General features: G+C 48.2%; 1 protein-coding gene across 2 annotated transcripts in view; it reads left to right on the forward strand.

The window, feature by feature from the left end:
* The first annotated feature begins 864 nt into the window (after positions 1 to 864).
* Positions 865 to 26,370, forward strand: part of LOC141074231 (uncharacterized) — a 120,911-nt gene continuing 95,405 nt past the window's right edge. For both annotated transcript variants that reach the window (XM_073561809.1, XM_073561810.1), the window contains exon 1: positions 865 to 1,005. The gene's annotated coding sequence lies outside the window, so the exon portion shown is untranslated. The remainder of the gene's footprint in view (positions 1,006 to 26,370) is intronic.

Consider the following 26,370-nt stretch of genomic DNA (forward strand, 5'->3'; position numbering starts at 1 on the left):
AATGAGTAGAGATCTGGGATTTTCATCTACTTTGGTGTTCTCAACATCCTTAATATGCTCCCTGATTTTAGTTTTTAGTTGGCGCTTTGTGCTGCCGACATATTTAAGATGGCCATTTTTTGTACACACTTCTTTTCTCTTGAGTATTAACTTTATATAAAATACAACCTACTCAAAAAGTTCTTTACTCCCCCTCCTCAGGTCCAGTCTGTTATTGGCTGCACTGCACTGGTAGTGGCCGAGTTAGGCCGGGATCACACATGCGAGGAATACGGCGAGTCTCGCATGTTAATACCCGGCATTGCCACCGGCACTCGGGAGTGGCGCGTGTAGCCCCATGTATTTCTATGCAGCCGCACGTTCCGCTCCTGAGTGCTGGCAGCAGTGCTGGGTATTAAGATGCGAGACTCGCAGTATTCCTCGCATGTGTGAACCCGGCCTTAGGCAGAGCTGCTGAGGTGACATCGGCGCTGCAGACAATAACAGATGCCATGAGCAGCCGAGGAGACTCAGTGCTGGACCTGAGGAGGGTTAGTAAAGAACAGTTTGGTTTTTGTACACCATGTAGACAGCGGTTATCAGAAAGCCCCTTACAGTTATGCCATCAGTGACTGATCACTTAGACCAGAGCTGGGACATGTAGTCTCCTGTGGTAAGCCATGGATCCTGCTTCCTCCCATACCAGCCACCATTCTTCCCCACATCTCCTTTCTAACTCCTCCATCCATGCAGCCCCTCTGAGGCACGCAGCTCCTCCCCACCCCACTCGTTCCCTGGTCAATCATGGCTGCCTGATATTTTTACATGACGCCATATCAAGCATCCCGGTTACCCAGGTAACCACCCGAACCGTGAGCAGTGCGCAGTGCGCTCCTTGTGTGGTCCCTCACGCATGCGCATTACTAGCCTTCGCGTCTTTCGGGATCTTCTCCGCTCCCGGGTGGCGGAGAAAGGTGTTAGTGGAGACCGGGAGCAGGTCCTGGCTGCAGGCAAGCAGGCAGGCAGGTATGTGCGGGTGTGGAGGCCGAGAATAGCGACGGAGGAATGATGAGAGGCCGGGGCACAATGGGAGCAGTGATGTCCGGGGCCTACACCTATGGACTATGGTGATATACCTGTGTCTGTGGCCCGCAGCGGCAGCCCGACCGCGCACTGCATGCTGGGAAAGCTCCGGTCTCCATCACGACCTGGACCCTAAAACTGCTGTACTTTGGTCTTTTTTTTCTAATTCTTTTATTCTTAACTTTCATCACATTTTTATCCCTGCTTTCTTTTATTTCCATTGTACCGCCATTGTACCACTGTTTTTTTTTTTTCATTTGATTTTCATCCATAAAATGACAAAAGTAAACCAAAGTTAACTTTGTTGACATCTGTACATTATTTCAGAAAAGCAACTTTTCCGTCATGGCTTCATCATTTCTTTCTTTCCTAAAGCCCAATACCTCAGTACTATGGGGAAAGCAGTGCTGGCGCCCCTCCGTTATTGCTTTCTGGTATCACCCGGCTAATCTGCCTCTTACATTTGGGGACCTGTGCATTTCTTTTTTTTATAGAAATATTTTTTTGTCTAATTGTTTACTTTTTACTCGTTTCTCCTGTCCAAAGGGACCAAATGTATTCCCTAAGGTATGACACATGTTTTCCTATGTATTGGACAGGACTTAGGTCAGGACTATGGTATCAGCGGGGTGTGTGCGGGGTATGGCCTCATTCACATATCATACATACGTCCGTGGCTTGCTTGTGGACCCTATGGTCTGTAAAAATCATGGAAAAATGATCATAATTGCCCATACAGGTCTATGAACATCACAGACAGCAATGGGATGGCATCAGTGGTAAGGCCGTGTTCACATGATCAGTATGTGTAAGCCAGAACCAGGAGTGGGTGATAAATACAGAAGTGGTGACATGTTTCTATTATACTTTTTCTCTGATTGTTCCACTTCTGGTTTTGGCTTACAGATACTGAGGTAAAATACTGACCAAATACTGAGGTAAAATACGGACAAAATACTGAGGTACTGACCAAATACTGAGGTAAAATAATGACCAAATACTGAGGTAAAATACTGACAAAATACTGAGGTACTGACCAAATACTGAGGTAAAATACTGACCAAATACTGAGGTAAGGTACTGACCAAATACTGAGGTAAAATAATGACCAAATACTGAGGTAATATACTGACAAAATACTGAGGTAAAATACAGACAAAATACTTAGGTACTGACCAAATACTGAGATAAAATACTGACCAAATACTGAGGTAAAATACTGACCAAATACTGAAGTACTGACCAAATACTGAGGTAAAATACTGACCAAATACGGAGGTACTGACCAAATACTGAGGTAAAATACTGACCAAATACTGAGGTAAAATAATGACCAAATACTGAGGTAAAATACTGACAAAATACTGAGGTAAAATACAGACAAAATACTGAGGTACTGACCAAATACTGAGGTACTGACCAAATACTGAGGTACTGACCAAATACTGAGGTAATATACTGACAAAATACCGAGGTAAAATACAGACAAAATACTTAGGTACTGACCAAATACTGAGATAAAATACTGACCAAATACTAATTGTGTGAATGTGACCTTATGGAAAGAAGACACTAATATATCCATACGTGGAAATCACTGGTGAAATTCTGATGGTAAAAAGTACATACACTGGCCAAACACTGATCAGATCCAAAACATTGATGAGTTAGTTTTTGCAATCCCTGATGTGTGAATGAGCCCTTAGTGCTTCACTCTGCCAAAAAGATGAAGATACATGAAAGGCGCTGGATCTCCCAACGCTCGCGTGACATTGTCCCTAATAAGCCGCAGTTCTCAGACCTCTTGCAGAAGCGTGAAAAAAGCAGCCTATGAGTGGTACTGATCCGGTGCTCACTTAGCCGGTACAGCACCGGTGCAGGAGGTGAGTATACATTGGGCCCCGTTCATCAAAGCATTCATGTCAGAAGAGTGGTGTTTTAAAGCTTTGAGAAGTTGTACAATTTTGGCAAAAATGCAAAGTTGCAGTAAAATGTAGCGACTTTTAGCCAGTTTGGATCAACTTCACCAAAATGGGAGGAGCTTGGGACGGACCACCCATCCAATTCTGTTGATTGATACCAGTAGCATTTCTGGCATGGCGCTCAGAAGATGCGCCAAATTTGTTAACTAGTGTGCGCCTCTTAACGCATGTGGCGCTTTGTATTCTATGAAGACTGTGATAGTGCGAGACTTTATTCTATAATAAGTAAATACAGTTTGAAAGAAGGGGCTGGACAATTAATGGACAGTACCTCTAATTTTTTACAATCTACATCTACCAACCGAGTCTTAAAAAGGATTTTTTCTGGGAGGCAGTGGTGACGTTAGCGGCTGAGTTCTTCGTTCGCCGTCATGTGCAGTGCGCCAATGTAACCTGGGTAGGTACACCTGACTTATTACGCATTGCAAAGGAGGCAGAGATTTGCAGCGAGCTGGCGTTAATGGCTGCTGTGTCCGCAGTAACCTCTACCTCTCAGAATATGCGCTGTGTGCCAATGAAGCCGGGGTGCGTACACCAGGCATTGCCAGAGATGACCTGCAGGGATATATTGTAGATAATAATGTAATAACTGACAACCAACGTGGCTTCATGAAGAATAAGTCGTGTTTAACTGACATGTTGGGTTTCTATGAGGAGGTGAGTGAAAATCTGGATGTAGGTAATACGGCTGATGTGATTTATCTGGACTTTGCAAAGGCATTTGATACAGTTCCATATAACAGCCTTATACTGAAGCTACAGAAGCCAGGACTGGAGGGAAACTATATGTAGATGGGTGAGGAATTGGGTAAATGACCGAAAACAAAATTGTCATAAATGGAACGTTCTCTAAATGGGAGATAGCAGTGGGGACCACAGGGATCTGTACTGGGAGCAAGGGGAATCACAGGGATCTGTACTGGGAGCAAGGGGGACCACAGGGATCTGTACTGGGAGCAGTGGGGACTGCAGGGATCTGTACTGGGAGCAGTGGGGACCACAGGGATCTGTACTGGAAACAGTGGGGACAGCAGGTATCTGTACCGGGAGCAGTGGGGACCACAGGGATGTGTACCTGGAGCAGTGGGGACTGCAGGGATCTGTACTGGAAGCAGTGGGGACCACAGGGATGTGTACCTGGAGCAGTGGGGACTGCAGGGATCTGTACTGGGAGCAGTGGGGACCGCAGGGATCTGTACTGGGAGCTGTGGAGACCGCAGGGATCTGTACTGGGAGCTGCAGGGATCTGTACTGGGAGCAGTGGGGACCACAGGGATGTGTATCTGGAGCAGTGGGGAATGCAGGGATCTGTACTGGAAGCAGTGGAGACCACAGGGATCTGTACTGGGAGCAGTGGGAGCCGCAGGGATCTGTACTGGGAGCAGTGGGGACCACAGGGATGTGTACCTGGAGCAGTGGGGACTGCAGGGATCTGTACTGGAAGCAGTGGGGACTGCAGGGATCTGTACTGGGAGCAGTGGGGACCACAGGGATCTGTACTGGAAACAGTGGGGACCGCAGGGATCTGTACCGGGAGCAGTGGGGACCACAGGGATGTGTACCTGGAGCAGTGGGGACTGCAGGGATCTGTACTGGAAGCAGTGGGGACCACAGGGATGTGTACCTGGAGCAGTGGGGACTGCAGGGATCTGTACTGGGAGCAGTGGGGACCGCAGGGATCTGTACTGGGAGCTGCAGGGATCTGTACTGGGAGCAGTGGGGACCACAGGGATGTGTATCTGGAGCAGTGGGAAATGCAGGGATCTGTACTGGAAGTAGTGGAGACCGCAGGGATCTGTACTGGGAGCAGTGGGAGCCGCAGGGATCTGTACTGGGAGCAGTGGGGACCACAGGGATGTGTACCTGGAGCAGTGGGGACTGCAGGGATCTGTACTGGAAGCAGTGGGGACTGCAGGGATCTGTACTGGAAGCAGTGGGGACCGCAGGGATCTGTACTGGAAGCAGTGGGGATCGCAGGGATCTGTACTGGAAGCAGTGGGGACCGCAGATCTGTACTGGGAGCAGTGGGGACCGCAGGGATCTGTACTGGGAGCAGTAGGGACTGCAGGGATCTGTAGTGGTAGCAGTGGGGACCGCAGATCTGTACTGGGAGCAGTGGGGACCGCAGGGATCTGTACTGGGAGCAGTAGGGACTGCAGGGATCTGTACTGGGAGCAGTGGGGACCGCAGATCTGTACTGGGAGCAGTGGGGACCGCAGGGATCTGTACTGGGAGCAGTGGGGACCGCAGGGATCTGTACTGGGAGCAGTAGGGACTGCAGGGATCTGTAGTGGTAGCAGTGGGGATCGCAGGGATCTGTAGTGGGAGCAGTGGGGACTGCAGGGATCTGTACTGGGAGCAGTGGGGACCCCAGGGATCTGTACTGGAAGCAGTGGGGACCGCAGGGATCTGTACTGGGAGCAGTGGGGACCGCAGGGATCTGTACTGGGAGCAGTGGGGACCCCAAGGATCTGTACTGGAAGCAGTGGGGACTGCAGGGATCGGTGCGAAGACCGATTCTCTTTGACCTCTTTATTAATGACCTTGGATGGGATTGAGAGTAAAGTCTCAGTCTTTGCTGATGACACCAAGCTATGTAGGATGTTAAAATCTGATCTTGACATTACAATATTGCAAAACGATCTGAATAAGATGTCTGAATGGGCAAACACTTGGCAAATGACATTTAATGTAGATAAATGTAGAGTCATGCATCTAGGACGGAGTAATCCTATTGCTGTATATACAATAAATGGGACCATACTTGGGACTACAGAACGGGAGAAAGACTTGGGGATTCTGGTTACAAGTATGCTGAGCAGCAGCACTCAATGTCAAGCAGCAGAAAGCAAATCAGATCCTAGGGTGTATAAAAAGAAAGATAAAATCCTGCTATCCTAATGTATTATTACCCCTTAAAATATGGTGAGGCGACATCTAGAATATGGGATCCAGTTTTGGGCTCCACATTTTATAGAGGATTTTCAGAAGAGTCAGTTCAAAGGCAGGCAACTAGATTATTAAAAGTGATGGAAGGCCTCTCGTATGATGAGAGGTTGGAAAAGTTGGTCTTGTTTAGCTTAGAAAAAAGTGATAAAATGTATAATTGGCGGAGAAAGGTTGAACTTGATGGACCCTCATTTTTTTTAGTTATATAACTATATTATGTATGAAAAGGGCTTGTTAGGAAGGGCATAAAAATACCAATAAATACATGTTGTCGGTTTTGATGGAAAGTTGGAAGGTTGTCTTTAAATAAAAAAATCCAGTGAAAGATCACCTTTAAATACACCTTTATGCTTCTTTCAGACGTCGTTATCTCAGGAATGTGTGGTGACCGTTTTCACACGTACCGGAGACACACACTTAGACCCATTCAAGTGAAGGGGTCTGTACACATTGTCAGTGTGTTTCCACGGACCTTGTGTCCGTGGGCAAAACACGCTGACATGTCTGATTTTTACCAGCAGCATGGGCCACAAAATGTTTCCACACACATGCACTCGGATGACACACAGGGATGTCATCCGTGTGACATGCATCGGCGCCTGAGAAGCAGAGGTACAGTAAGCGCTGTTGCCTGGAGCTGAAGACATCTCTCATTATTCTCCCCTGCTCTGCCGGTGATCAGCACAAGCAGGGGAGAATGCTGAGCATTATATTCCACTGATAACATCGACAGAAGGCAGCCGCTGATGGGACTACTACTCCCACCAACCTACACCTGCTGCCGCAAATAACAGAGACAGCAGATGGCGGCTGATAGGGGTATTCATTACTCACCGCCTGCTCTATAAATAAATAAATGAAAAAAATGGTGTGGCTTCCCCTGTATTTTCTATAACCAGCCAGGCAAACCTCATAGCTGAGGCCTGCAACCCTCAGATATCAGCTTCAGTAAGGCCTGTTATCAAATAATTAAAAAAAAAGGATGTTACAAAATAGTCTCTGGAGCTGTAGATTAATTCATTGAGAGGTGCAGTTTCTACAAGGGGGTCACTTTGGGGTTTTCCTGCTGTTCTGGCGCCTTAGGGGCTGAAAATTTGCAAATACAAAAATTACATTTTTACCACTGAAATGTCATATTTCCACATATGAATGTTACAAATTCTGTGAGGCACCTATGGATTCAAAATACTACTCCCCTAGATGAATCCCATAAGCAGGGAAGTTTCCAATATGGGGTCACCTGTGGGGGTTTCTGCTGTTCTGGCACCTCCAGGGGCTCGGCGAATGGAGCCCACAATCTATTCAAATTAAATCTGTGTTCTAAAAGCCAAGGTGCGCTCTTTCCCATCTAATTCCAGTAAACATAAATAGCAACATATTCTTTAGGCACATGTTAAGCAAAATCCACACAGCATGGACAAGTGATATTTAAATGTGGACAGAGATTGTCACTCCAAAGAAATATATAGAGCAATAAGAAAGGAGTTTTATGACAATAGCATAATACTTTTATTTAGAGAAAACAGAAGAAAGTAAATTGGTGACATATAAATAAAAACATGAACAAAGATGACAAAAGACCATGATAGTGGAAAGGTATCCTGGTGACAAGTACTTGGTAGTACAACAAGTGAGGTAAATTAAACCTACCCTTGGCAGTAAAGTATGAAAATCATGCAAATTAGGGGTTTAATAACGCTAGATTAAGGTTGTCTGAGTGGCTGCCACAAGAGGGAGCCTAAACCATTGCTCAGACATTGTATCAAAAAAGTGCTTGTGCATATTTCAAAAGTAAATTAAAGTATTTTGCCCTTACCCCTGGCAGTAGGGAAGTGTTACCAGGATATGCACATGTGTTCAAACAGTAGTGTACAACCACATATGGGATACTACCACATTCGGGAGAAATTTCTCCCACTACCCCTAGTGTAAATTATTAATTTAGTGTTTTGTTGTTTTCACAATTAAATGTTATAAAGTTTTGTGAATCACCCGTAGGTTAAAAATGTTTAGTACACCACTAGATGAATTCCATATCATTCCAGACAGATAGCACTCTTTCCTTTCCTAGCCCTGCCATGGGTCCAAACAGTTTTCTACCACATATGGGGTATCATCACATTCAAGAGAAATTGCGTAATACTTTATGGGGTCCACTGCTTAGCACATCAGGGGCTCTCCAAACGCAACATGGCGCCCACAGACCATTCAATCAAAGTCTGCATTTCAAAATGTTACTCCTTCCTTTCTGAGCCCTGCTGTGTGCCCAAACATTAGTTTTCCCCCACATATGGGCTATCGGCTTACTCGGTAGAAATTGCACAACAAATTTTGCTGTAAATTTTCTCCCGTTACCCTCGTGAAAGTTAAAAAATTTGGGGCTAGAAGTGTAGATTTATTTTCACAGCTCTACATTACAAACTCCTGTGAAGCACCTAGGGTTCACGGTGCTCACCACTCATCTAGATACATTCCTTGAGGGGTCTAGTTTACAAAATGGGGCCACTTGTAGGGGTTTCCACTGTTTAGGCACATCAGAGACTCTCCAATCATGATATGGCTTTTCTTTCATAAGTCAAACTGTGCTCATTTCCTTCCGAGATCTGCCGTGCACTCAGACAGTAATTTTCCTCCACATATGGGATCTCAACATACTCAGGAGAAATTGCCCAACAAATTTGTGGTCCATTTTTTCGTGTTACCTTTGAGAAAATAAAAAAATTTGGGGCTAAAGTAAACTGTGTGAAAAAAGTAAAATATTCATTTTTTCCTTACACATTGTTTTAGATCTTGTGAAGGGTTACTAAACTTCTTGAATGTGAGTTTAAAGATTTTGAGGGGTTTAATTTTTAGAATGGTGTCACTTTTGGGTATTTTCTGCAAAAAACAGTGGGAAAAATAAGTATTTGATACATTCCTAATTTTGCAAGTTTTCCCACCTACAAAGAATGGAGAGGTCTGTAATTTTATCGTAGGTACACTTTACCTGTGAGAGACAGAATCTTAAAAGAAAAATTAGAAAATCACATTGTACGATTTTTACATACCGTATATACTCGTGTATAAGCCGAGATTTTCAGCCCATTTTTTTGGGCTGAAAGTCCCCCTCTCGGCTTATACACGAGTCATATACCGGGGGGATCGGCGGGGGAGGGGGGTGTCAGATCATACTCACCTTTCTCTGCAGCTCCCGCTTGTTCCATGTTGTCGGCGCTGCTCTCTTCCTGCTTCAGCTGTCAAACGGTACCCGCTCATTAAATATGCGCATATTTAATGAGCGGGTACCATGTGACCGCTGAACCAGGAAGAGAGCAGCGCCAACAATATGGAACAAGCAGAGGAGCTGCAGAGACAAGCGCCAGAACCCGGTGAGTATGAACGGGGTGTTGGGAGGCATATTCACCTGTCCCTGCACTCTGCTGTCTTGCGTCCTCTGCAGTGACATTCAGGTCAGAGAGCGCTATCGCGCTCTCTGCCTGCAGTCACTGCAGAGCACAACGCTGATGAGCAGGGGGCAGCAACTGTGGGGACTATACAGTTTTTTGGGGGTTTTTTTGTAAGAGAGGCAGCGGCAGCAGCAGCATGATGGGGCCACACACTGCATCATAACTGGGGCCACTCACTGTGCAGCATAACTGGGGCCACATACTGTGCAGATAACTGGGGCCAATCACTGTGCATGATAACTGGGGCCACATACTGTGCAGATAACTGGGGCCACACACTGTGCATCATAACTGGGGCCACATACTGTGCAGATAACTGGGACCACTCACTGTGCATCATATCTGGGGCCACATACTGTGCAGATAACTGGGGCCAATCACTGTGCATCATAACTGGGGCCACATACTGTGCAGATAACTGGGGCCACACACTGCAGATAACTGGGGCCACATACTGTGCAGATAACTGGGGCCATTCACTGTGCATCATAACTGGGGCCACATACTGTGCAGATAACTGGGGCCACACACTGCAGATAACTGAGGCCACTCACTGTGCACCCTCGGCTTATACACGAGTCAATAAGTTTTCCGAGTTTTTTGTGGCAAAATTAGGGGGGTCGGCTTATGCTCGGGTCGGCTTATACTCGAGTATATACGGTAATTAAATTGCATTGTATTGCATGAAATAAGAAATGAAAATTGATCACCTACCAAACAGAAAGATTTTTGGCTCTTACAGTTTTTGTTTAAGAAGCCCTCCTACACTGCACTCATTACCTGTTTTACTTGCACTAGTTTGAACTCGTTACCTGTATAAAAGACACCTGTCCACACAATCAATCACACTCCAACCTCTCCACCATAGTCAAGACTAAAGAGCTGTCTAAGGGTCCCGTCACACACAGCGATCTCGCTAGCGAGATCGGTGATTTTGTGACACATCAGCAATCTCGCCAGCGAGATCGCTGTGTGTGACAGGGATCAGCGACCGGCCCCCCTGTCGGTTATCGCTAATCGTGCTCGAACGTCTTGGGCCGTTTTTCGATCGCTGGTCTCCCGCTGCCCAGCACGCATTGCTGCGTGTGGCAGCGAGAGACCAGCGATCAGCGACGCTGGTTTCTAATGTAAACGTCGGGTATCCAAGAGCCGCGGCTCCTGGATACCCGCTGCTTACCTTGGAAACCGGCGTACACGGTCGTTGGTGGGATCACTGGGACATCGTTATGTGTGACGGGGGCTTAAAGACAATAGGGACAAAATTGTAGACCAGCAAAAGGCTAGCATGGGCTACAGGACAGTATCCAAGCAGCTTGGTGAGAAGGCAACAACTGGTTGCATAATTGTTAGAAAATGGAAGAAACACAAGATGACTGTCAATCTTCCTCAGTCTGCGGCTCCATGTGAAATCTTACCTCGTGGGATAGGGATGATTCTGAAAAAGGTCAGGAATCAGCCCAGTGCTACACAGGACATCATCAATGGCCTGAAGAGAGCTGGGACCACAGTCTCAAACATTACCATTAACCCCTTTCTGACATCAGACGTACTATCCTGTCCATGGGACCCGGGCCCCTATGCCCATAGACGGGATAGTACGTCTGGCGCGATCAGCGGCGCCCACGTGGTGAACGCCGCAGATCGCGGCCGGGTGTCAGCTGATTATCACAGCTGACACCCGGCACAATGTGTCAGTGGCGGTCACAGACCGCCCCCGACACGTTAACCCCTTGCACACCGCGATCAAACATGATTGCGGTGTACCGGGGGTTAAAGGGAAGCATCGGCAGGAAGGGGGCTCCCTCCGTGCTTCCCTGAGCCCCCCACGGCAGCGCAATGTGCAGCGCTGCTGCGAGGGGCTCCTTCCCTGCAGGCCCCCGAATCCAAGATGGCGACGGGGCCTTCGGGGGCCTGCATGGAGCTGACTTCCTCAGTGCCTGCAAAGCGCAGGCATGAGGAAGTCTGCAGAACTGCCTGTGACAGATCGCTGATCTGTCACAGTGATCTGTGATGTGAGAGATCAGTGATCAGTCACAGGACAGTGATGTCCCACCTGGGACTATGTAATAAAGTTAAAAAAAAAGTGTTAAAATAATTTTTAAAAAATCGCCAAATAAATTAGAAAAAAAAAAAATTCCCCCAATAAATCCATTTTTTGGAAATAAAAAAAAACCCAAAAACAATAAAAGTACACATATTAGGTATAGCCACATCCGTAACGACCTGCCCTATAAAACCCATTAGTTAACCCCTTTAGCGAACCCCTTAAAAAATAAAAATAAAAACTAAGCAAAAAATAATGGTTTATTATCATACCGCCAAGCAAAAAGTGCAATAACGCGCAATCAAAAAGACGCATATAAATATGCATGGTACCGCTGAAAACGTCATCTTGTCCCGCAAAAAACGAGCTGCCATACAGCGTCATCAGCGAAAAAATAAAAAAGTTATAGCTCGCAGAATAAAGCGATGCAAAAATAATTATTTTTTATATAAAATAGTTTTCATTGCATAAAACCGACAAAACATAAAAAAACGACCTAAATGAGGTATCGCTGTAACCGTACTGACCCGAAGAATAAAACCGCTTTATCAATTTTGCCGCACGCAGAACGTTGTAAACGCACCACCCCAAAAGAAATTCATGAAACGCTGGTTTTTGTTCATTCTGCGTCCCAAAAATCGGAATAAAAAGCGATAAAAAAAGTCACGTGCCCGAAAATGGTACCAATAAAAACGTCAACTCGTCCTGCAAAAAATAAGACCTCACATGACTCGGTGGGTCAAAATACGGAAAAATTATAGCTCTCAATATGTGGTGATGCAAAAAATATTTTAACAATAAAAAGCATCTTTTAGCATATGACAGCTGCCAAACATAAAAACCCACTATAAATAGTAAATCAAACCCCCCGTTATCACCCCCTTAGTTAGGGAAAAATAATAAAATAAAAAAAGTATTTATTTCCATTTTCCCATTAGGGTTAGGGCCAGGACTAGGGTTAGGGCTAGGGTTAGGGCTCTAGGGTTAGGGCTGAGATTAGGGTTAGGGGTGTGTTGGGGTTAGGGTTGGAGTTAGAATTGGGGGTTTCCACTGTTTGGGCACATCAGGTGCTCTCCAAATGCAACATGGCGTCTGATCTCAATTCCAGCCAATTCTGAGTTGAAAAAGTCAAATGGTGCTCCTTCCCTTCCAAGCTCTGCCATGCGCCCTCACATGTAGGGTATCAGCCTACTCAGGACAAATTGCAAAACAACTTTTGGGGTCCAATTTCTCTTGTTACCCGTAGGAAAATAAAAAATTGGGGGTAAAAATATCATTTTTGTGGAAAAAAAATGATTTTTTTATTTTCAAGCCTGGGCGTTATAAACTTCTGTGAAGCCCTTGGGGGTTCAAAATGCTCACCACACATCTATATAAGTTCCTTAGGGGGTCTAGTTTCCAAAATGGGGTCATTTATGGGGGATTTCCACTGTTTAGGTACATTAGGGGCTCTCCAAAGGCAACATGACACCCGCAGACCATTCCATCAAAGTCTGCATTCCAAAACGTCACTACTTCCCTTCCGAGCCCCGACATGTGCCTATACAGTAGTTTTCTCCCACATATGAGGTATCAGCGTACTCAGGACAAATTGGACAACAACTTTTGGGGTCCAATTTCTCCTGGTACCCTTGGGAAAATAAAAAAAATTGGTGACTAAAAGATCATGTTTGTGGAAAAAATACGAATTTTTTATTTTCACGCCCGGGCGTTATAAACTTCTGTGAAGCACTGGGGGGGTTCAAAGTGCTCACCACACATCTAGATAAGTTCCTTGGGGGGTCTAGTTTCCAAAATGGTGTCATTTGTGGGGCGTTTCCACTGTTTTGGTACATCAGGGGTTTTCCAATCGCGACATGGTCTCCGATCTCAATTCCAGCCAAAAACGTCAAATGGCGCTGCTTCCCTTCCGAGCTCTGCCATGTGCCCAAATAGTGGTTTACCCCCACATGTGGGGTATCAGCGTACTCAGGACAAATTGCACAATAACTTTTAGGGTCCTGTTACCCTTGAAAAAATAAAAATTGGGGGTGAAAAGATCATTTTTGTGGAAAAAATATGATTTTTTTATTGTACCGCTGTACGTTATAAACTTCTGTGAAGCCCTTGTGGGTTCAAAGTTCTCACCACATATCTAGATAAGTTCCTTGGGGGGTCTAGTTTCCAAAATGGGGTCACTTGTGGGGGGTTTCCACTGTTTAGGTACATCAGGGGCTCTCCAAACGTGACATGGCGTCCGATCTGAATTCCAGCCAATTTTGCATTGAAAAAGTCAAACGGCGCTCCTTCCCTTCTGAGCTCTGCCATGCGCCGAAACAGTGGTTCCCCCCCACATATCAGGTGTCCGCGTACTCAGGACAAATTGAACAATAACTTTTGCAGTCCAATTTCTCCTGTTACCCTTGGTAAAATAAAAAAATTTGAACCTGAAGTATTTTTTTGTGAAAAAAAGTTAGATGTTCATTTTTTTAAAAATATTCAAAAAATTCCTGTGACGCACCTAAAGGGTTAATAAACTTCTTGAATGTGGTTTTGAGCACCTTAAGGGGTGCAGTTTTTAGAATGGTGTCACTTTTGGGTATTTTCTATCATATAGACCCCTCAAAGTGGCTTCAAATGTGATGTGGTCCGTAAAAATAAAATGGTGATGCAAAAATGAGAAATCGCTGGTAAATTTTTAACCCTTATAACTTCCTAACAAAAAAAATTTTGGTTCCAAAATTGTACTGATGTAAAGTAAACATGTGGGAAATGTTACTTATCAAGTTTTTTGTGTACCGTATCTCTGTGATTTAAGGGCATAAAAATTCAAAGTTGGAAAATTGCGAAAGTTTAAAAATTTTAGCCAAATTTCGTTTTTTTTTCACAAATAAACGCAAGTTATTTGAATGAAATTTTACCACTGTCATGAAGTACAATATGTCACGAGAAAACTATTTCAGAATCACCGGGATCCATGGAAGCGTTCCAGAGTTATGACCTCATAAAGGGTCAGTGGTCAGAATTGTAAAAATTGGCCCGGTCATGAACGTGCAAACCACCCTTGGGGGTGAAGGGGTTAATAACACACTATGCCGTCATGGATTAAAATTCCACAGGGCATGTAAGGTGCTCAGGCCAGCACATGTCCAGGCCCGTTTGAAATTTGCCAATGGCTATCTGAATGATCCAGAGGAGGCGTGGGAGAAGGTCATGTGGTCAGATGAGAACAAAGTTTAACTTTTTGGTATCAATTCCACCCACTGTGTTTGGAGGAAGAAGAAGGATAAGCAAGAACCCCAAGAACTCCGTCCCAACTGTTAAGCATGGTGGGGGAAACATCGTACTTTTGGGGGGCTTTTCTGCAAAGAGGACAGAATGAGTGCTCCATATTAAAGGGAGGATGGATGGGATGTCATGTATAGCAAGATATTGGCCAAGAACCTCCTTCCCTCAGTAAGAGCATTGAAGATGGGTTGTGGCTGGGTCTTCCAGCATGACAATGACTTAAAGGGAATCTGTCACCTTAATTTGGTGGGCTATTTAAATGCCTTGTGTCTGGTCCGATGGGCGGTGTTTCGTCTCCTTTCCTCCACCCCATCCTTGTCCGCCGTCCGCAATATTTTCGGGAATTTGAGTAGTTGTCCTCCATAGTTGGCGCGTGTGCAATGCAATCTTGCCTCGCGCATGCGCAGTGTGCTTTGCCCAACTGTGGGCAAAGCCGAAAAGCATTACTGCGCATGCGCCGGTGTACTATGTCCCGGAACACAGCAAACTACAGATTCCCTTTAAAACACACAGTCAGGGCAACTAAGGAGTGTCTCTAAGAAGCATTTCAAGGTCCTGGAATGCCCTAACCAGTCTCCAGACCTGTACCCAATATAAAATCTCTGTCGGGAGCTGAAACGCAATGTTGTCCAGCGACAGCCCTGAAACCTGAAAGATCTGGAGAAGATCTGTATGAGGAGTGGGCCAAAATCCCTGCTGCAGTGTGTGTGCAGATTTGGTCAAGAACTACAGGGAGTGTATGAGCTCTTTAATTGCAAACAAAGGTTTCTGTCTGTTTTTATATTCATATAGAAAAAGAAAAGCCAGCTCACCGAAACTCCAGGTGCACCGAATTCCGTCCTGATGAGACTTATTTGTATAAGGCCGGCGTCACACCAACCAGAAAAATGGCCGAGTGCTATGCGAAAAAAGTCGCATAGTACTAAGACCAATATTAATCTATGGGGCTGCTCCCATCATCCGCTTTTTTCTCGCCCGTTTTAAACGCAACATCACTAACTCAAGTCGATGGGTGCGAGAAAAAACGGTAATTAGACCTACCGCGAGAAAAAACGCGAGAAAAAACGGTAGACCTACCGGTAATTGTGTTTCCAGGAAGCCATCCTGACAGCGCGCTGGAGGACGTCCTTCTTATCCACAGTGGGACAGGAAACCACGAGAGTTCAAAAGGACCCTCCCCTCACCACCCTTCAGTGTTTTCTCAAAGTAACACATCTGGATGGATGCAAGAAGATTTTTATTTAACAAAATTTCCACATACACATGTTACATCACAATAGTACGGATGAGTATTCTAGGGAGGGAACTAATAGTGCTGTCAGGATGGCTTCCTGGAAACACAATTACCGGTAGGTCTAATTACCGTTTTCCAGGTCACCACCTGACAGCACGCTGGAGTAGTACCAAAGGAGACTGGTCCTATGGTGGGACTACCGCATGGAGTACCTTTCTGCCGAATGCTAATTGTGCGGATACCACATCTAATTTATAATCTTTAGAGAAGGTACTGAGACTGGACCAGGACGCGGCTCTGCAGATCTGCTCTGCCGAGGCTCCCCCCCTCTCTGCCCATGACGTGGCCATGGCCCTAGTTGAGTGGGCTTTAAGGTTCTCGGGGGGATTCTGTCCCTGTGTCCTATAGGCTAGACTAATTGTGGATTTAATCCATCTTGCAATTGTGGACTTAGACGCCTTTCTCCCTTTATTCGGACCACTATATTGAATGAAGAGATTATTATCTTTCCTCCAAGGCCTGGTTGCATCTAGGTACCTGAGTACTGACTCCCTGACGTCTAGGTTATGGTAGGCGCTCTCTTTCCTATTCTTAGGGAACTGACAGAATGAAGGGAGCACTACCTCCTGATTCATGTTTGAATCTGAGACCACCTTTGGAAGGAAAGCCGGGTCAAGTCTTAAGATTAATCTATCGTTAAACACTTGTAGATAAGGGTCCTGGATAGACAGGGCCTGAAGTTCTCCTAGCCTCTTTGCTGACGTGATCGCTACCAGAAATGCCGTTCTGATCGAGAGGTTACCAATCCCTATGTCTGCCCCTACCTGGAATGGGTTTTTACATAGTGCATTAAGGACTAGGTTAAGATCCCAGGGGGGAACCGACTTCCTTATTAAGGGCCTCAGCCTCTGAACTGCCCTGGACAACCGGGCTACCCAAGGGTGTGCTGACAGGGCGCAGTCATAGAACACACTAAGGGCTGCGATCTGTACTCTTAGCGTACTGGGTCTAAGACCCTTTTTGAACCCTGCCTGCAAAAAGTCCAGGATTTTGGGGATATTGGGGTGGTCAGTCTCAACTGTCGTCTCTCCACAGAAGCTGCAGAATCTTTTCCAGATCTTGTTATATATTGCAGCGGTTACCGGTTTCCTACTCGCCTGCAGGGTAGAGATGACGTCGTCTGAGAGGCCCTTTGATTTTAAGACCTGCCGCTCAGGATCCAGGCCGACAATTGGAGTGCTTCTGGCTTCTGGTGCCAAACCGGACCCTGGTGGAGGAGGTCCCTTCTTTCTGGTAGAAGAATGGGTTCTTCCTCTGCCATCTTCCCCAGCAAGGGGAACCAACTTCTCTTCGGCCAGAATGGTACTATTAGTATGACTCTGGCTCTGTCTTCGCTGATCTTCCTGAGAGTTCGCGGTATGAGAGCGAGAGGTGGGAAGGCGTATAACAGGCCCCTGCTCCATGATTGCGATAGAGCGTCGATTCCTGCTGGGTTCCCCAGAGGGTTCAGAGAGTAGAAGGTCTTGACCTTTGTGTTCTGCTTGACTGCGAACAGGTCTATCTCCGGAGCTCCCCACCGGCTGCATAGGTTGTTGAATACCTCGCTGTTCAGCTCCCATTCCGTTGCGACGACTCTTCTTCTGCTGAGAAAGTCTGCCACCCGGTTCTTTTCACCCTCTAGGTGCACTGCTGAGATTTAGAGGGTGTTTCTTTCTGCCCACCTGAAGATCTGCTCGGCTAGGTGCTGTAGTCCTGGGTGTCTTGGGCCGCCTTGGTGACGCAGGAAAGCCACTGTCGTGGTATTGTCCGATAGTACCTTGACGTGCCTGTTCCTCACTAGTGACTGGGCGGACGATAGTACCTTCCGTACCGCATGAAGCTCTCTGAAGTTGGAGGACTCCATGCTGTCCTCTCGACCCCATCGTCCCTGGTAGTATCTTCCCTGGACGTGTCCGCCCCAACCTTGCTGACTTGCGTCTGTGGTGACTATGACCTCTGGGACCTGGATCCATGAGACACCGGTGCGTAGATTCTTCGGAATGGTCCACCACCTCAGGGAATTCCTGACTCGGTGAGACAATCGGATCTTCTTGTCTAACGAGCTCTGCCTTCTGTCCCAGGAAGACAGAACTGCCCGTTGTAGATCCCGAGAGTGGAACTGGCTCCACCTGACACAGGGAATACAGGATGTCATTAGGCCCAGAATCTTCATGGCCTCTCTGATAGAGACCCGTTGTCTTGCGAACTGGCGAATCCTTTCCCTCGTGCTGGTCTGTTTTACCTCCGGAAGGTAAGACATTCTTTCCTCTGAGTCCAGCATTACTCCCAGGAACTTTATTTTTGACTTGGGTACTAGATCTGATTTTTGCCAGTTTATAATCCAACCCAAGCTCTGCAGCGTGGAAATCAAGGACTGACAGTCGAGTCTGAGCCGGGCCACTGAATCTGCTAAGATGAGGAAATCGTCTAAGTAAGGGACCACCGTAATATTTCTGATTCTTAGGTAGGCAACTACCTCTACCATCAGCTTCATAAAGACCCTTGGAGCTGAAGCTAGCCCGAAGGGGAGGCAGCGGAACTGGAAATGATAGATGCTTCCCTCTTTCCTGACTGCAAACCTGAGATATCTCTGATGGTCTGGGTGGATGGGAACATGGTAATATGCACTCTTTAAATATAAAGTACACATTACCGCCCCCTTGCCTAGGAGAGGAATCGTGGATTTTATTGATTCCATTTTGAACCTTTTGTATCTTAGCCACCTGTTTAGGGGTTTGAGATTGATTATAGTTCTGGACTCTCCTGACGGCTTTCTTATTGAGAAAAGGCTTGAGTAGTGCCCTCTGCCTTCCTCTCGCGCGGGTACTGGGATAACTGCGGCCGTTGTTAGGAGGTCCTGAATATCCAGCCACATGGGGGAGGCAGAGTGGAGGTGAGAGTTGGTTATCAGAAAATGGCTCGGAGGGAGGGAGTCGAACTCTATCCTGTACCCCTGCGAGATCACCTGTAGCACCCAGGGGCTGCTGGAAATTTTCTGCCATACCTCTAGGAACCCCAGCAATCGTCCCCCTACTCTGGTGGCGTCATTTCCTTCGGGAGTTTGACCCGGTTAAGATGGAGTCGTTATTTCTACCCCTGCTCTCTCCCCCTTTGGGGTAGCTCCATCTTCCAGTTTTCCCCTTCCCTCTGTAGTCAGACCTCTGGTTAAAACGGGGTCTACGAAAGGGCTGATATTTTTTGCGTTTCTCTTCCGGGAACCCTTTTTTCTCGTCAGAGGCTTTCTCCAAAATATCATCGAACACCGGCCCGAAGACTTTGCCTCCCGAAAAGGGGATTGAGCAGAGCTTATTCTTGGACTGAACGTCCCCCGACCAGCTCTTTAGCCAGATGGCTCTCCTGGCCGCGTTGGTCAGGGACTGATTCCTGGCCGTAAATCTGACTGTTTCCGCTGAAGCGTCAGCTAGAAACCCAGTGGCTAACTTTAACAAGGGAAGGGATTTTAGGATAGTCTCCCTTGGGGTTCTATCTGTAAGGTGCTCCTCTAAGTCATCTATCCAGAGGTGCATTGATCGTGCTACAGACGTTGCTGCTATATTTGCCCGTATGACCGCGGCTGAACTTTCCCAGGCTCTCTTTAAGAGGCCGTCTGCCTTCCGGTCCATGGGCTCCTTCAAATTGGAGGAGTCCTCAAAGGGAATTACCGTCTTTTTAGACACCTTTGCAGACCTCCCAGACCTTGACCTCCTCTGGGTCAAATGGCAGTCGCAGTTTAAAGTCTCTAGGGACAGTAAGTCTCTTCTCTGCCTCTTCCCATTCCTCCAGTATCATTGCTCGTATATGCGTATTTACTGGGAAGACCATCGAGGTTTGCGACCGCAGTCCCCCAAACATCTCGTCCTGTACTGATAGAGTCTCTGGGGGTTCCTCGACCTGCATAGTGTGTCTTACAGCACCTAACAGTTCATCCGTATCCCCTGATGAAAAGAGGTATCTCTTCCCCTTTTCTGCGGGTTCTCTCATCTCCTCCTCGTCTAGCCCTGATTCGGACGGGTCGCCTTCCGACGAGGAGTCTGACTCTCTTGGCCTTTTACCGGATACCTGGGGAATCGGCTGCGGAGTCTGGGGGCATCTTAGGCCTGATACTGAAGCCTGTACCTCCTCCCTTATAATGGATCTCATGTTAGACATCATAGTGGCTCGCTCATCCTCCACTATGCGTCTGGTGCATGCGTCACATAAGGGCTTCTGCCATGTGTCTTTTAGTTTTTTGGCACAGATTGGGCACTTTCTCTCCTTCTTCTTAGACTCCTTCTCTGCAGGGGTCCCCTGGAATACATAGAATATGTGTCCTATGGGATCTGCCTACCTAGGGTCCTGCAGTAACCTTTGGTGAGGTACTCACGTGACCCTGTCCATCTGGCCCTGTCTCAGATTTCGCCTGATCCTCCATCTCTGCAGGAGTGGCTGTATGGGGCTGCTCTCCACCGCCAATCCGGGCAATGTCCGACCTGTTCTGAATCCTCTTGGAGGGGACGTCGCCTGTCGGCTTTTTCACACCGGGCGCGCGGTTCAGTTCAAATCCTGTGACAGAACCGCTACCCGGAAGTACTACCGTCGCCCGGGCCCGCCCCCGGAAGTGACGCGGCCGCTCGGGTCGCAATCCGCCCTCCCCCCGGAAGCTGACGTCGTGGACCCCGTGACCGGAAGCCCTGCGACGCCGACGCCTGGAGAGGCACGATCCACCCCACGCCGGCTCCCTCCCCTCACCACCTTCACCTGGCTGTGGGTCTTCTGCCGCGCTGGCTGCGGAGATGTCCCCCCGTCCTCTGGTGCCGGGACCGCTTACAGGATGTGGCTCTGTAGAGGCGGCCTGGCTGAGGGACATCTGAGGCGACGCCTGGAGTCGAGAGCCCCCTCAAGGGAAGCGACTCCATCCCCCAGGAGCAGCGCTACACTGGGTCTGCTGAGGGACCCTCAGGTGGGTGTCAGCCTGCAGAATTCTTGAGGCGGGAAGGGAAAGGCTGGGCCCCCCGATCCTCACCATCTGCTCAGAACGGTCGCATCTCTCGTCGTTCCTATCCGCAATGGGACAGGAAAAAACACTGAAGGGTGGTGAGGGGAGGGTCCTTTTGAACTCTCGCGGTTTCCTGTCCCACTGTGGATAAGAAGGACGTCCTCCAGCGTGCTGTCAGGTGGTGACCTGGAAAATTGGATTACACACAGACCACAGTGCACGATACAGTAAAATCACACTGACATGTTTAATAAAGAATAGATTTATACACATAGAATACATTATATATATATATATATATATATATATATATATATATATATTGTGGCAGGGCTAAGGGTCGTGTAATTGATGGGAGATATGTGTCTCATAAATGGCTTATCTCCATAATGTAAGGCAGAAGTAAAGCATACCAGATATTGTTATTGTTTTTGTTTGAAGGACCTGTGGTGAGGTCACAGTCAGGTGACCAGTCAGCTGCTGGGAACGTGGGTGTGGCTACAGCCTTATAATGTGACCTGCTCCTGAACCAGGGAGCTGTATGTGGGGAGGACTACACCTCCCAGCATGTGCTGAGACTCGCGGTCTGAGTCTGCAACCACGAAGGTTTATGTTTTGTTTGCCTAAGCTAGAGGCTATTTTTGGTGATACGCTGTTTTATGGTTTATGACAGAAATAAACCTCATGAACTTTGGAAGAACCGGTCTCCTGATTGTCTCCCGCTGCACCTGAGCGAGTCACATCCCCACAATTGGTGGAGAATGCGGGCAGCGGTCCCAGCAGAGACTTGCGACAGTTGCTGCATGTCCTGGGTGAAGTTTGCAGCGGGGCAACAAGCATTGCCTGGAATCATGGAGGACCTCATGAAACACCTGGTCCAGTCCCAGGCACTGCAGCAGGAAACCAACAAGCTGTTGTTACAGCAGATTCAGCAAAGCCAGCAAGAGCAGCGGCAGCAGTTCCAGCAGAGCCAGCAGGAACAACGGCAGCAGATGCAGCTTCTGGCAACCGCCATCCAGGAGGGCAGGACGAGCGCCCCAACACCAGGTCGGGCTGATGCCACCGACGTCGAGAAGGCGGTAAGACGCGCATTACAAAAAATGACCCCTGAGGATGATGTGGAGGCCTTCCTGACGGTGTTTGAGAGGGTGGCTGAGAGGGAAAAACTTCAGCCAGAGCGGTGGGCGGAGGTACTGGCCCCTTACCTAACGGGGGAGCCCCAGAAGGCGTACTTTGACCTGACGGTACAAGATGCCAGAGAGTATCCCAAATTAAAAGCGGAAATTCTCGCACGCTTGGGGGTAACAATGACTACCAGGGCACAGCGAGTTCATCGCTGGGCCTATCACCGGGACAAACCCCCGCGCTCCCAAATGTTTGACCTGTTGCACCTGGTCCAGAAATGGCTGCAGCCAGAGTCGGCTTCCCCTGCACAGATGGTAGAGCGAGTTGTGATGGATCGGTTTGTGCATTCTCTGCCGAGACCTCTACAGACTTGGGTTGCCCAGGGTGATCCCCAAAATGCTGATGAACTGGTTGGGCTGGTCGAGAGATACCAGGGGATGGAAGGTTCCTTGGGGAAGCAGCCCATTCCATATTGGGGGTCCCAGCAGGGGGCGGAGTCACAAAAAGGGGTGGTGCGTCCAAGGTCAAAAGGGGCGGGGGAGGCGGTGCCCAAGGTCCCCTCGGGTGTTATTTGCTGGAAGTGTCATGGGCCAGGACATATAGCGGCCCGTTGTCCCCAGACCACCGAGCAGATGGACTGCAGCATGGGACGCCGTAGTTCATACTACGCATATCCAGCTTGCAGTGTGAACTCGCTACCTAACAAGGGGCCACAAGCGTGTCCCGTGAAGGTGAACGGTCGAGCAGTAATGGCGCTTCTGGACTCCGGGAGCTTGGTGACCCTTGTGAGGGCCAGTTTTCCTCTAAACATACTCCCGGGTAAAAAGATTGGTGTTCGGTGCATACATGGAGATGCAAAGGACTACCCTATGGCTAGGGTGAAGATTGAAACGGCGCATGGCACCGAGTCGCATGAAGTTGGCGTTGTTCGAGACTTGTTGCATCCCATAATTATTGGCCGGGATTTCTGTCTGTTTTGGGATCTGTGGGGGATGGGTTCTGAGTGTGCTAGCAAGAGCAGGGAACCAATCCACCCCACTGAGGTATCGCCACCACCAGAGGCAGACGAGTTCCCTTTATGTGTCCTTGTTGGGGATGAAGAGGAAGGGTCCCCTGTACCTGACATCCCGGAGTTAGGGGTGGCCGGGGAGAATTTTGGGACTGCCCAACATAGGGACCCCACACTAAGGGAAGCCTTTAACAATGTCACCGTCATTAATGGGGTTGCACAAGAGCCGGGAGCAGACACAAGGTTTCCCCATTTTATGTTGAGTGGGGAATTGTTGTACCGGGTCACGAAAATAAGGGAGGAGGTGGCAGAGCAGTTAATAGTACCAGGCCCCTATAGACGAAAAGTGTTGGACATGGCCCATTCACACATCTTGGGGGGGACACCTGGGGGTGGAAAAAACCCAGGAACGGATTGTACAGAGGTTCTATTGGCCTGGGTGTCACCGGGAAATAGTAAACTATTGCAGGTCCTGCCCGACATGTCAGTTAACTGCCCCCACATCTCATTTTCGGAACCCTCTTGTGCCACTGCCCATTATTGAGGTGCCATTTGAGAGAATTGCCATGGACTTGGTCGGTCCCTTAGTTAAATCAGCTCGGGGCCATCAGTATATATTAGTCATCCTGGACTATGCCACACGCTATCCTGAGGCCATTCCCCTGAGAAACTCCTCTGCGAAGAGTATAGCCCGTGAGCTGGTCCATGTGTTTTCCCGGACGGGTTTGCCGAAGGAGATCCTGACCGACCAGGGGACACCTTTTATGAGCAAGGTGATGAGAGAATTGTGCAGAGTCTTGCAAATTTCCCAGCTGAGGACTTCAGTGTACCATCCACAGTCAGATGGCCTTGTTGAGAGGTTTAACAAGACCCTGAAGAGCATGCTGAGAAAAGTCATAGAGGAAGATGGTAGAGACTGGGATTGTCTCTTACCGTATTTACTGTTTTCTATCCGTGAAGTTCCCCAGGCCTCCACGGGGTTCTCCCCCTTCGAGCTTCTGTACGGCCGGCATCCGCGAGGTCTCCTAGATATAGCCAAGGAAACCTGGGAAGCCGAAGTCACGCCCCACAGAAGCGTCATTGAGCATGTGGCACTGATGCAGCAGAGGGTTGCGAAGGTGATGCCCATTGTTAAAGAACATCTCCGCCAGGCACAAGAGGCTCAGGCCAGGGTCTACAACCGGTCAGCCAGAGTGAGGCAGTTCAATCCGGGAGACCGAGTTCTCGTGCTAATACCGACGGTGGAAAGTAAGTTCTTGGCCAAGTGGCAAGGGCCATATGAGGTGGTGGAGAAACTGGGAGACGTAAACTACAAGATCCACCAACCCGGAAGACGGAAGCCATACCAGGTTTACCATGTTAACCTTATCAAGCCGTGGCAAGATAGAGAGCCAGCGGTAACTCCGTGCTTGCTGGGCAACCTAGAAGGGGAGGTTGGAGCCGTTACCATAGCGGAGACTCTATCGAAGGCCCAGAAGCAGCAGTGCCGGGAGTTACTCCAGAAAAGCCGGGAGTTACTCCAGAAAAACCGCGACCTGTTCTCAGAGTTGCCGGGGTGCACGAAGGTGGTGGAGCACGAAATTCTGACCGAGCCACATGTGCGGGTGAACGTGAAACCATATCGTATTCCTGAGGCCCGGCGAGAGGTAATCTCCAAGGAGGTGCAGCGTATGTTGAAGCTCGGGGTCATTGAGGAATCCAAGAGCGGCTGGTCGAGCCCGATTGTCCTGGTCCCAAAACCTGATGGTGAATGGAGGTTCTGCAACGATTACCGGAAGCTGAATGAGGTCTCCAAGTTCGACGCTTATCCCATGCCACGCGTTGATGAGCTCATCGAGAGACTTGGACCTGCCAGGTACATAACCACTTTGGATCTGACCAAGGGATATTGGCAGATCCCCATGGCACAGGAAGCCAAGGAGAAGACGGCATTCTCCACACCAGACGGGTGCTTCCAGTATGTCCGGATGCCGTTTGGCCTACAGGGAGCTCCAGCAACCTTCCAGAGGGCGATGGATAGAATCCTTGCACCTCATAAGCTATACGCTGCCGCATACCTGGATGATATCGTCATCTTTACCCCGGACTGGGAGACTCACCTGGAAAAGGTCCAAGCAGTGTTTGATGCTCTAAGAGAGGCGGGGTTTACAATAAACCCGAAGAAGTGTGCCTTGGGGAGAGAAGAAGCCAAGTACCTCGGATATGTAGTGGGGCGTGGCGAGATCAAACCCCAAATCAATAAAGTGGAGGCAATTCAAACATGGCCGAGACCTCTGTCAAAGAAGCAAGTTAAAGCCTTCCTGGGGATTGTGGGATATTACAGGAGGTTTATCCCAAACTTCGCCACAATGGCTGCACCTCTAACTGATCTGCTTAAAGGGACAAAGTCAGTGATGGTCAGCTGGTCCGAAGAAGCAGAGTCAGCCTTCCAAGAAATGAAGGGAGCTCTTTGTAAGCAGCCCGTTTTGGTGGCCCCAGACTTTAAACGTGAATTTGTCCTCCAGACAGATGCCTCAGATGTCGGGGTAGGTGCAGTCCTTTCCCAAGAGATACGTGGGGAGGAGCATCCTGTTCTCTACTTGAGTAGGAAGTTGACTTCTTGTGAGAGAAATTACTCAGTTGTAGAGAAGGAGTGTTTGGCCATAAAATGGGCAGTGGACACATTACGGTACTACCTGGTGGGACGGAAGTTTAGGTTAATATCCGACCATGCCCCACTCAGGTGGATGAGGGAAACCAAGGGCAAGAATGCTAGGGTCACCCGCTGGTTCTTAGCCCTACAAGACTTCAGTTTCCATGTAGAGCATAGGGCCGGGAAGCTACATGGTAATGCCGATGCCCCCTCCAGAATCCCTTGCCTGGTAGGTGAAAGTGCCAAGCCCCACGGCTTTAGGCAGAGGGGGGAGGTATGTGGCAGGGCTAAGGGTCGTGTAATTGATGGGAGATATGTGTCTCATAAATGGCTTATCTCCATAATGTAAGGCAGAAGTAAAGCATACCAGATATTGTTATTGTTTTTGTTTGAAGGACCTGTGGTGAGGTCACAGTCAGGTGACCAGTCAGCTGCTGGGAACGTGGGTGTGGCTACAGCCTTATAATGTGACCTGCTCCTGAACCAGGGAGCTGTATGTGGGGAGGACTACACCTCCCAGCATGTGCTGAGACTCGCGGTCTGAGTCTGCAACCACGAAGGTTTATGTTTTGTTTGCCTAAGCTAGAGGCTATTTTTGGTGATACG

This window comes from Dendrobates tinctorius, unplaced genomic scaffold, assembly GCF_039654945.1.
Source record: "Dendrobates tinctorius isolate UK_male_01 unplaced genomic scaffold, ASM3965494v1 ptg000331l, whole genome shotgun sequence".
NCBI lineage: Eukaryota > Metazoa > Chordata > Amphibia > Anura > Dendrobatidae > Dendrobates > Dendrobates tinctorius.